The sequence below is a fragment of the Podarcis raffonei genome, chromosome 13 (genome assembly GCF_027172205.1).
Source record: "Podarcis raffonei isolate rPodRaf1 chromosome 13, rPodRaf1.pri, whole genome shotgun sequence".
Taxonomy (NCBI): domain Eukaryota; kingdom Metazoa; phylum Chordata; class Lepidosauria; order Squamata; family Lacertidae; genus Podarcis; species Podarcis raffonei.
Window position 1 is genome coordinate 18,942,734 of NC_070614.1, and position 10,816 is coordinate 18,953,549.

Genomic DNA, 10,816 nt, shown 5'->3' on the forward strand with positions numbered 1-10,816 from the left:
GAGAGTGACCAAACCATGATTTAGCTGCCCTTTGAAGGATTTGGCCCCTCTCACATCCTCATCTTGTGCACTTGCTCCCAACTGTACTTCCTGGTACAGACAAACCATAGTTTGCCTACAAAAGAGAATTGTAATCCCAATTCACATCATGGCAATTTGCTTGATAGCCTAAGTCAAGATAATGCAATCATAACCTTTTGCTCACTGTCCTGTTGTTCCCTGATATAATTTATTTCTACAATGAAGCCACAGCTGTACTCCACAGGACTGCTTAATAACCCCCCCCCCCCGCAAGGATGGCTTAAGAGGGAGGATGTGCTGGTCATCCCAAAATTCCACTCAAAGTAAGAAAGCCTGGTGTAAAGGGCCTGTGCCTTATCCTGTAGCTTGGTAGCGCTGACCAAAGAGAGGTGGAACAGGTCTGGGAACCAAAGAAAGAGCAAAAATCAAGGAAGATGGAGGATCAAACTGACTACACTGAGAGTATGCAAAAACAGCTGAAGTATAAAAGCATTAAAAATAGTATTTCTACCTATACACGTTCAAATTTAAAATGTACATTCCCATATCCAAATCATTGAGTAATTTTAATCTACATTGCATCTAGGGTGTTTGCATTTCCCAATTTCTAGATCCTTTTCTTTGAATTTTTTTAAGAGAGTTTTCAGATTATATTTCTGTAGCATCATAAACTTCGTTGCTTACACCACAGCAACTCCAAGGGGCTGAACACTAGGCACACTTTCTCCTGTCATGTTAGAGAATCTAAAACAATCAACCTTGACCACCAAAAGCCAGGGATTCTGATGCTGAAAAGCAGGTTGGAGGAGAGAAGTATAGAGTTAGCACTGGAAGACAGGTATGTGGGTGGGTGGGAGGGCAGTGGGATTGCTGAAATCAGACCCCATTTTTGGTACGGGAGGTCTGGATGCAAATGCCATAATGTAGAGAAGGGCTTAAATACAAGCTCCTGGCAGGGACACGGGTGGCGTTGTGGGTTAAACCACAGAGCCTAGGACTTGCCAATCAGAAGGTTGGCAGTTCGAATCCCCGCGACAGGGTGAGCTCCCATTGCTCTGTCCTTGCTCCTGCCAACCTAGCAGTTCAAAAGCACGTCAAAGTGCAAGTAGATAAATAGGTACCACTCCAGTGGGAAGGTAAACGGTGTTTCCGTGCGCTGCTCTGGTTCGCCAGAAGCGGCTTAGTCATGCTGGCCACATGACCCGGAAGCTGTATGCCGGCTCCCTTGGTCAATAAAGCGAGATGAGCACCGCAACCCCAAAGTTGGCCATGACTGGACCTAATGGTCAGGGGTCCCTTTACCTTTACCTTTACCCCTGACATGGCCTAGCACTGGCTAAAGAGAGTGGCCAGGACTTGATTTGGGAGAAAAAAAGCCAAGCGCTGAAAGCAAGAATAAATTACTTCAGCAGGGCAAGTCTGCTGCCTTTAGCCTAAAGCACAGGAGTCCAGTGAAAACCCAGTATAAGTGGGATATAATACTCGTATTTTCCATAGAACTGTAACTTTCCTCTGTGTGCATTAACAGAAAGCTGCTAATTTAGGTTCATAGGAAAGCATGCATGGTTGTGTTTTCCTTCAGGTTACCAGGATGGCACAATTTTAATACAAATGGTGCTATGGCCCTACGTCTTCCCTTCCCTGCAATATAATGAACCCCTTCTTGGCTCAGACATATTTTCACCTGTCCCACACCTAACATCAAACCAGTAAGATGAAAGGCGATAAAATATGGGAGATGCAGACTGTAAGAAGACCAATTTCTACAATTAATATTCCATAAAATGACTGCTGTACATCAGACAAAGCCTTCTTAACTAAAAGCATCTTCAGTAGCCACTTAAACATCGTGACACAAGGAGCCTGTTAAATTTCAGCTTGTAACTGAATCCAGAGGGCTGCAGCTGCCACACTAAAGGCTTATTTCCTAGTTACAGTGCAGCCCTTAGCAGTGCCCCATCTGTGGAGCGCAGGGGTATATGGAGCAAGGTGGTCTCTTAGGTCATCTGGAAGTTGTTTAGGGCTTTAAATGCTACAAGCAAAACTTTGAAGTGTACTCGGTAGCATACTGAGAGCCAAGGTAGTCCCTGCAGCAGAGGTGCTACATCAGGCATCCTCAACCTGCGGCCCTCCAGATGTTTTGGCCTACAACTCCCATGATCCCTAGCTAACAGGACCAGTGGTCAGGGATGATGGGAATTGTAGTCCAAAACATCTGGAGGGCTGAAGGTTGGGGGTGCCTGTGCTACATGATGTCAACAGAATGCCCCAGTCAACAACCTAGCAGCTGCATTCTGAATCAGATAAAACATCTGGATGGAGCTCCACATGGAGTCCATTGCAGTAATCCAGTAATGAGGTTACCCAGTGCCAGGACCTCACTGGCAAAGTGATCTCAGGAAAAGGCACCCATAGCTGTTTTACCAACCAAAGCTGGTAAAAGTCACTTCCAGCCACAGAGGTCACCTGTGACAAAAACAGATTCAAGGGCACCCCAGAACTATGTACCCGTTCCTTCAGAGGGAATACGTCCCTGCCTTGAAACAGGTATCTAACCTGTCTCCCAGCACAGGAACCACTCACAGAGCCTCAGTCTTGTCAGGGTTTAAATTCAATTTATTGGCCCTTACCCAGTGCACCACTGTGCCCAGACAGTGGTCCACACCAGAATCTGATAACCATTGCTGCAAATCCCCTAATGACCACTCCTGATGGCTTCATGAAGTTGTTAAATAGCATTGGGGACAAAAGACCCCATAACAGACATGCCAAGGGTCCGAAAAGCATTTCCCCCAGTGCTGCTCTCTGGATCCCAAACTCCAGGAAGGACCAGAACCACTACAGAATCCCAGCACCCATCCTAAAGAGTCCAGTGGTATCAAAGGCAGTAGAGAGATCAAGCAGAAAGGCAAGGCCATGTTCCTCTTGTATTTTCTGCTTGCATGCTATGCCTGATTTCTGATCCTTTAGACCAGGAGTGGGGATCCACTGGTCTATGGGTCAGTCTCAGCCAACTAGAGGGCCCAATTTGGCCCACAAAGCCATTTCCACCAACCCACACCCACCTGTCAAACAGCTGACATCACCAGTGATGGGAACAGACAAGGTAAAAGAATCCTGGGTTCTCTTTTGCCATGTGAGGGAGACTTCAGACTCATGTAGCCAATGCTTGAAGAAGCACTTTGCCAGCTCTGTGCCTGAGCCTTCACAAATTCACTGAATCCAGGGCAGGAAACACCACTTTAAGTTCCCATATGTCTGGCAATCAGCTAAGGTTTTTGACAGGTGGTGAGAAAACTTACCTGTCAACCATGTGGCATTCTAATGATGCCATGTGATCGACAGGTGGATAGTCCCGCCCACCTGTGAAATTAGCCCACAAGGTGGGGACAAACGAAAGGTTTCTTAACCCTGATTTAGCTCAGCTGCCACCAACATTCTGCAAGCTTTCAGACTTCACAGGCACTTGCAAGGCCATTTGGGGTTTTTGATTTCCCTCCCCTCTTTTATCTCCACAAACTTCTTCACACTTATCAAGTGCCCTAATTATATAGAAACCACTCCCTTATCTTTTGGGAGGGGACCACTTTGCTTCCAAAGAGTTCACTGTTAAGAGGGAATTATATGAAAGATTGTTATTTCTAGTGTATATTCAGCAAGCATTTTAAAATTCTGCCCACTTAAGAAAATAACAGCAATCTAGTGCCTTCTGGAAACAACAGAGAAATTACTTAGATGACCCGGCAGTCAAAAAGATTACTGTTTTAAAAGACAATGTAATGTCTGGATCAAGAAAGTAATGATGGATCAAGAAAGCACCAAGAACCATCTCATCTGCACCCTTCTGTCTAGCAGAGCCCTCTGTCCATTAACCGTTCTGTGCCATCTTGAACGCTGCACCACGAGGACAGAAAAGTTGCTAATACCGTCCTGATAAACAGAAATGTTACCTTGGAAAGCAACAAAATTAAAGACCACTTTCCAGGGTCATCATCAATATCCGATCTGGGAGATCATGCCTTCCCAGTTCCAGACCTGAAGATCCCATCCAGCTGTTTTTTGCCATCTAATACCTTGTGCAACAAAAATAGGGGTTACATTCTGGAGGGCATAAGAATACAAATCTAGATTCTTTGTCCATGCATGTACCCACAGAGTGAGTTGACTTCAACGGGGATTTAAGTACGCTTCATTTTCTCTGCATTGTGGCTGGCATTCCTGCCAGATTCCTAATATTTTTAATAAATCTGCAGTGAATAGATATCAGAGAATCCTTGCTGTTAGGCACAAGAAGCTGGCACCTTGGCTACGTTCTCATAGATTCCACAAACACCCAATTTTTTCTTTTTCTCCATCTTCCTCCCCTGAAGAAAAAGACAGCTCTGTTTCATCTGGCATCACCATTCTGTCGTGTTAGATGCTGATGTGCAGGCAGGCAGGCAGGCAGGCAGGCAGGCAGGCAGGCAGGCACCCCTGCAATTACCTTGCCTCAGTCTAAACCCCTCCCTTCCTCTGCACCAGCTGTCTGTCTCTCTCCATCTCCCTCTCTCCCTCCCCTCCAGCCTCCGATTCAAGGCAGCACCATCGCTGTCCCCATTTCCCCCTCCATCGCCATGTTGGACATTTTCATCCTCATGTTTTTTGCCATTATCGGTCTGGTTGTTTTATCCTACATCATCTATATGTTGTAGAATCTCCAGCCACGCCACCGGCAGAGCCTATGGAGGGCGGCCAAGCAGGGAGACTGCTTTCCTCGGTTTACGCTGTTATCTCAGCAATACTGCAGGTGGGAATTCTGATTTATGGTTAGCAAAGCTCTGCGGTATTTAAAAGCCACACTGTTAAATCTGTGCTGCGGGGGTGGGTGGTGGGTGGGAGGCAGTAGACTGCATAGAGGAATAAATGGTGTGTTTTTGTGTGTGTATGAAAACTCTTCTGCCATCACTAAATAATGCCCATCATCCGATCTTTCTGCAGATAGAAAGCTGTGCGCCTTCTGTATTTTGCTGAGCAAAATGCATTAAAATAATAATAATTCCTGGGCTATTACTGTACCATTAATGCCCTTTCTCTGATTAAGAATCATTTCTGGGTCTTTATAGCCGCTCAGTGTGATGTTTGTGACAAGGGCTCTGGGCTGAAGGAAGTACAGAGGCATTGGTAACACCTCTTGTGACATTTACTCTGCTTTTAAGAAGCAACGGGTAGCACTGAGTGCTTTGGAATTGCGTTTGGTAAATAAGGTGCATGCTTGCTATCAGTCCATGTGTATTTATATCCACATCCTTTTGTCTTCCTTCCTTTTCTTGCCTTAATGGGGATTTTCTACAGATGGGAGACCCCATCTTGGAGGAGATGCGTGTTTACATCTCAGAGAGAAGGTCCTCTAGAGTTCTTCCAGAGGATTCTGGAGAAAGGTTAACCCTTCGCACGGCCAACTGGCAAAGAGAAGAATGATTCAGCCCAACGCCCTGAAGATGCCCCTTGAGATTTCAAAGGATTTGGGCTGGAATTGCAAGGGGAACAACAAGGGAACAAGGCCAGGGGTGGACAAAAATGGACAGCAAGAGAAAGGTGACTGAAAGCTTCTAAGAGGAAAAAGGGGTAAAGCTATTGCTTGGACTACCCTACTGTTGTTCGCTTTTAAAAAAAGAGGTTTTCTATATGTGAAAATATACAGGATTTGAATGGAAAAAAATAGTATTTTCTTTTATTTGTATGTTCTGGGTTTGTTTGTTTTTTAGTAAAAAGGAATCTGGGAAAATATGGATTTCTAAAGGCCAAATGGAGGTGGGGCTGGTGGTGGGGGGAGACGCAGATGGATAACCAAACGTATTCTAGCTAATGTTTGTCATGCTAAGGTCCCAATATGGACAACACAGTCTCTGTGCAGAAATGGGTTTTGGCATGTACATCACCTATCAGGTGGAGAAGGGGTGGGGCAACACACCCAGCCGCTCAGTAGTATATTCAAAACACTGCACATTTCCCTGTGTGGAAGCTTGTACATGAAGCACTATGTCTCTGAGGGGTGTGGCTTTGTGCTGCTATTGCTGTTCAGGGGATCAGAATGCTTATTTTTGCCTTTTTTAAAAAAAGAAAATTTTCCAGAAAATATTTTTTATACATAGTTGCTTTCTCCCCTATATCTTTCTAAGCTGGTCAGAGTTTTGCACAGGGACATGAAAGCCACATGCGAAATACATAGAAAGGAGTGAGTCTTTTGGGTTGATATGAAAGCTTAGGGATTCTCTTTCTCCAATATGTCACATGTTCATAATTTCTATGAATATGAGAGAAACGTGAAAAGGAAGTATTGTTTGAAAGCTGTCGGATGGACTTATCTCCCTCCCTCCCATTCCAAAGGAAAATGTTTCTGCGATGACTTCAGAGCACTAAAATGCCAGAATATTGGCTCAGTACAGTTACTAATACAGATAAAAAATTTGACATAGTGCAAATTCTTGTGTGAAAATAATGTCCTTGCAAACTGTTGCAGGTTGTAACTTTTTGCCTCCACATCCAAACTGATACTCTCAGCTAGGCAAGGAGGAGAGATTTGAAGTAACATTTAAAGGTGAATTTACCCAATCTGTGCTTTCTGAAACAATAAGTGAACTGGAACACAGCCATCCTTTGAAAATGTGCACTTCTCCAAATTTTGCAATGCTGTTTGCCAGCCAAGTGATGCGTAGAAAAATGTATGTGCTAGGGTTGTAAAGTGTGCATCAAAATACATATATTAGTGAAAATAACTTACAGAAATGTATACGATGAGAAATATGCTTTGCAAAGCAAGTATTCGGCAAAATGGCATGTCAGCGTATTAGGAGAAATTTGCACTGAAAGGCCGATGAGTTTCCTTGGACCTTTTTAAAAACAAAACAAAACAAAGAATCATAAATTGATATGGAAATGCGGAGAGCTGAATTTAAGATTGGAAGAAGCAGAAGGAGACTGAAACTGACAGATTTACCCCGTTCCTACTTTCAGACTGGAAACAAAACTCTCTCTAATGTGCAGGACCCAATATATAAGCTCCATGGTTTGTGTTTTTTTGTTTCCTTGTATTTTTGGAATGTGTAAAGTGACACAAGAGGCAGAACCAAACATATTCCCTCACACAAACAGTAGTTTTTGGAAGGTTTGAAATGTAAAAATTAATAATTTAATGTGAATAAACTTCAAGGCACCTTGTATTATTGAGTGTTCATTAAAAAGAGACAGACATAAGTGTGGTTTAAGGATGGGTTGGTTTTGAGGTGTTAAATGGATAGTTAGTAAAAACTCAGTTGTAATCTGTTCAATGGTTTAGCTCAACCACCAAAAAGGTGTTTGCCCTTCATTTATAGGCAAGGAGGTAATTTTGCTTCCCTCTGAGGAAAAGGACACAACATTTGCGGTTTTGTAGTCAAGAAGGAAAAAAGGTGGGGACATGATAAACTTTTTAAACTTATCCATGGTTTGCAGAAAGTGGATAAAGGAATGTTTCCCTCCCTCAGTGCCATCCAACATAAGCCGACTGTTGGAAGAATCAGGAAAGTACGGTACTTCTTTGCACCCACAAGACACAGTGATGGTGACCTACTTGGGTGCCAGAATTTAGGGGTACCCAGATTTAGTAAGTTTTAGAATTTAATCTTGAGTGAATTTAATCTTTGACCAAACTGTGGGAGGTAGGAAGTGCCTGGCGTGCTCTGGTCCATGGGGTCACAAAGAGTCGGACACGACTAAACGACTAAACAACAACAACAACAGAATTTAATCACTGCTCAAACTGTTAAACCCTTCATAGCTGGGCTCAGCTTTCCCATGTCCAAGCCAGCCCAATAATGGCCAAGCCATTCAGCAAACAAAGGGGGCAGGAAGATGGGCAATTAATAAAGCAAATTTTCTGTGCCAGCGGGAAAATGGGTGAAGCCCTTCCCTGAGCTTAGAGTTGGGTACAGGAACAAAGCGCAGTAGTAGAGTTTCAGGATTGCAGTTTCCCTGGTGTGCTTAAGGGGGAAAGGTTTATCAGTCAGTAAACAGTAATGGAACAGAGAAGCAATCTAGGCAGCTGCCTAGAGCAAAGTTAGGAGTTGTGCGCCCTGAAGCCCTGGCTTACCTGGCAGCAAGTCAGTATGCAAAGTCCAAGGGTGAGTCCACACGAGCAAAGTCCAGGAAATGCAGTTCAGGGTCAATCCACATAGCCAAGTCTGAAGTCCAGCAGTCAGGATACAGTCCAGAGTCAAACACAAAGCATCATCCCGTAGACTTGAAGGAGTGTCCATGTCAAGGTCTATCAACATGGGCAGTTGAGCAAACATAGAACCTCAGCTCTGCTTCCCTTTGGAATGCTGATTGCAGCATCTGGGCTTGATGAAGCACATGACCCTCACCTGTTCCAAGCCTACTGAGGAATCACAAACCTTCTGTCAGAGCTAGCGAGCCCCACCTGGCAGGCTAAGGAGCTGGGTTGTGGGCTCTTGTCTGCCTCAGCCTCCTAGAGAGCATAGGTAGGCAAACTAAGGCCCAGGGGCTGGATCAGGCCCAATCGCCTTCTAAATCCAGCCTGCAGACGGTCTGGGAATCAGCATGTTTTTACATGAGTAGAATGTGTGCTTTTATTTAAACTGCATCTCTGGGTTATTTGTGGAGCCTGCCTGGTGTTTTTACATGAGTAGAATGTGTGCTTTTATTTAAAATGCATCTCTGGGTCATTTGTGGGGCATAGGAATTCATTCATTTCTCTCCCCCCCAAAAAAAAATATATAGTCCAGCCCCCCACAAGGTCTGAGGGACAGTGAACCGGCCCCTGTCCTAGAGCCATAGCTGTCAACGTTTTCCTTTTTTTAAGGGAAATTCCCTTATTCCAAATAGGATTCCTCGCAAGAAAAGGGAAAAGTTGACAGCTATGCCTAGAGCACCCCTCTCGCTTCTCCCGACACCTACGAGCCTGCTGTGTTCTTGGAGACAGGGGACCCTCTAGTTCTGGTGATGGGTCCTGCGGCTCTAGTTCCTGTGCATTGAACCCCCTCGCCACTCTCCATCACCCTGTGAGTACTTCCTTTCCCTTCCCTTGCTTGCCCCAGTCCCAAACACGCCCCTCGGAATCCTCTTCCTCCTCCCTGTCAACCTGCCAGTTTTATGACATTTATGTTAGTGGGAGAGCAAGGCAAGCATGGCTGATGTCTGCTTGGACACAGGACTGCACCTATGGGAGAAGCAAGACCCTCTTGGAGTATAAAGCTGGGAGTCCCTTCATTGTAGGATCAGGTTGTAAAGGTAAAGTTAAAGGTAAAGGGACCCCTGACCATCAGGTCCAGTTGCGGACGACTCTGGGGTTGCGGCACTCATCTCGCTTTACTGGCCGAGGGAGCCAGCGTACAGCTTCCAGGTCATGTGGCCAGCATGACTAAGCCACTTCTGGCAGGCCAGAGCAGCGCACAGAAACGCCGTTTACCTTCCCGCCGGAGCAGGACCTATTTATCTACTTGCTCTTTGACATGCTTTTGAACTGCTAGGTTGGCAGGAGCTGGGACAGAGCAACGGGAGCTCACCCCGTCACGGGGATTCGAACCGCCAACCTTCCGATTCGCAAGTCCTAGGCTCTCTGGTTTAACCCACAGCGCCACCCGCGTCCCCAGGATCAGGTTGTATATATGTGTAAATAAATCACATATCATAAAGACACCAGTCTCTGCTGTGCCTCATTTCCAAGGGAAACTCAAACCCTGGAACTCCCTGGAATCTCACACTGCTGTGGAGATTAAGGGTAGGGTGCAATAACATTCTTCTGTCAAAGAATGAGAACTGAAAGTGGGGTGTTACAGCACTCAGATCTTGCTTGCTGACTTCCCCTAAGTATCTGGTTGGCAACTGTGAGAACAGGATGCTGGCCTAGAGGGTCATTTGGTATGATCCAGCAAACTCTTATATTTTTAGTTCTAAGTGAACAATCAAGCATGCTTTTGTCAAAAACGGACCTTCAAGAAACAAATAAATTACATCAAATAAATGTCAGTTGCGCTACTAAATGCTTTTAAAAGTATAAGTGTGTGTCTAGTTCTGGGCACCACAATTTAAGAAGGATAATGACAAACTGGAAAGTGTGCCGATGAGGGCAATAAATACGATAAAGGGGTCTGGAAACCAAGCCTTATGAGTCATGCTAGCCATCTCCAAGCATCTAAAGACCTGCCATGTGGAAGATTTTCTGCCTGCCTGCCTGCCTGCCTGCCTGCCTTCCTTCCTTCCTTCCTTCCTTCCTTCCTTCCTTCCTTCCTTCCTTCAAAAAAAATTATGGAAATTCAAGAATTAAGAGTGTGTATAGCAGTTCGAAAGCACATCAAAAGCTCTCTCCCTGCAGCCGTAACAAAATGACCAAACGAACCAAGAAGGTTGGGATTGTGGGTAAATATGGTACCCGATACAGAGCTTCCCTGAGGAAAATGGTGAAGAAGATTGAAATTAGCCAGCATGCCAAATATACTTGCTCCTTCTGTGGCAAGACCAAAATGAAGAGGAAAGCTGTGGGTATCTGGCACCGTGGCTCTTGAAAACAGTAGCTGGTGGCGCCTGGACATACAACACCACTTTAGCGGTGACGGTGAACTCTGCCATCACTGAAGGATTTAAAAGACCAGTAGAAGCATATTTTTGTCCCACTGTTACTCTTCCTCTACAGTTCATGTCCTTATTGTCAATTAAAGGTGGTTATGAACATTTGGGGGGGGGGGAGAAAAAGAAAAAGAAAGCACATCAAAAGTGCAAGTAGATAAATAGGTACCGCTCTGGCGGGAAGGTAAACGGC

The 10,816-nt window shown here is 45.0% G+C and overlaps 1 long non-coding RNA gene and 1 pseudogene across 1 annotated transcript; both read left to right on the top strand.

Moving 5' to 3' along the window:
- Positions 1-4,110: 4,110 nt before the first annotated feature.
- Positions 4,111-7,218, top strand: LOC128400061 (uncharacterized). Its single transcript, XR_008327301.1, has 2 exons — positions 4,111-4,807; positions 5,353-7,218. It is a non-coding gene; the product is annotated as an uncharacterized LOC128400061 (long non-coding RNA).
- Positions 7,219-10,369: 3,151 nt separating this feature from the next.
- LOC128399578 (60S ribosomal protein L37a-like) lies at positions 10,370-10,730 on the top strand (annotated as a pseudogene).
- The last annotated feature ends 86 nt before the right edge of the window (positions 10,731-10,816 follow it).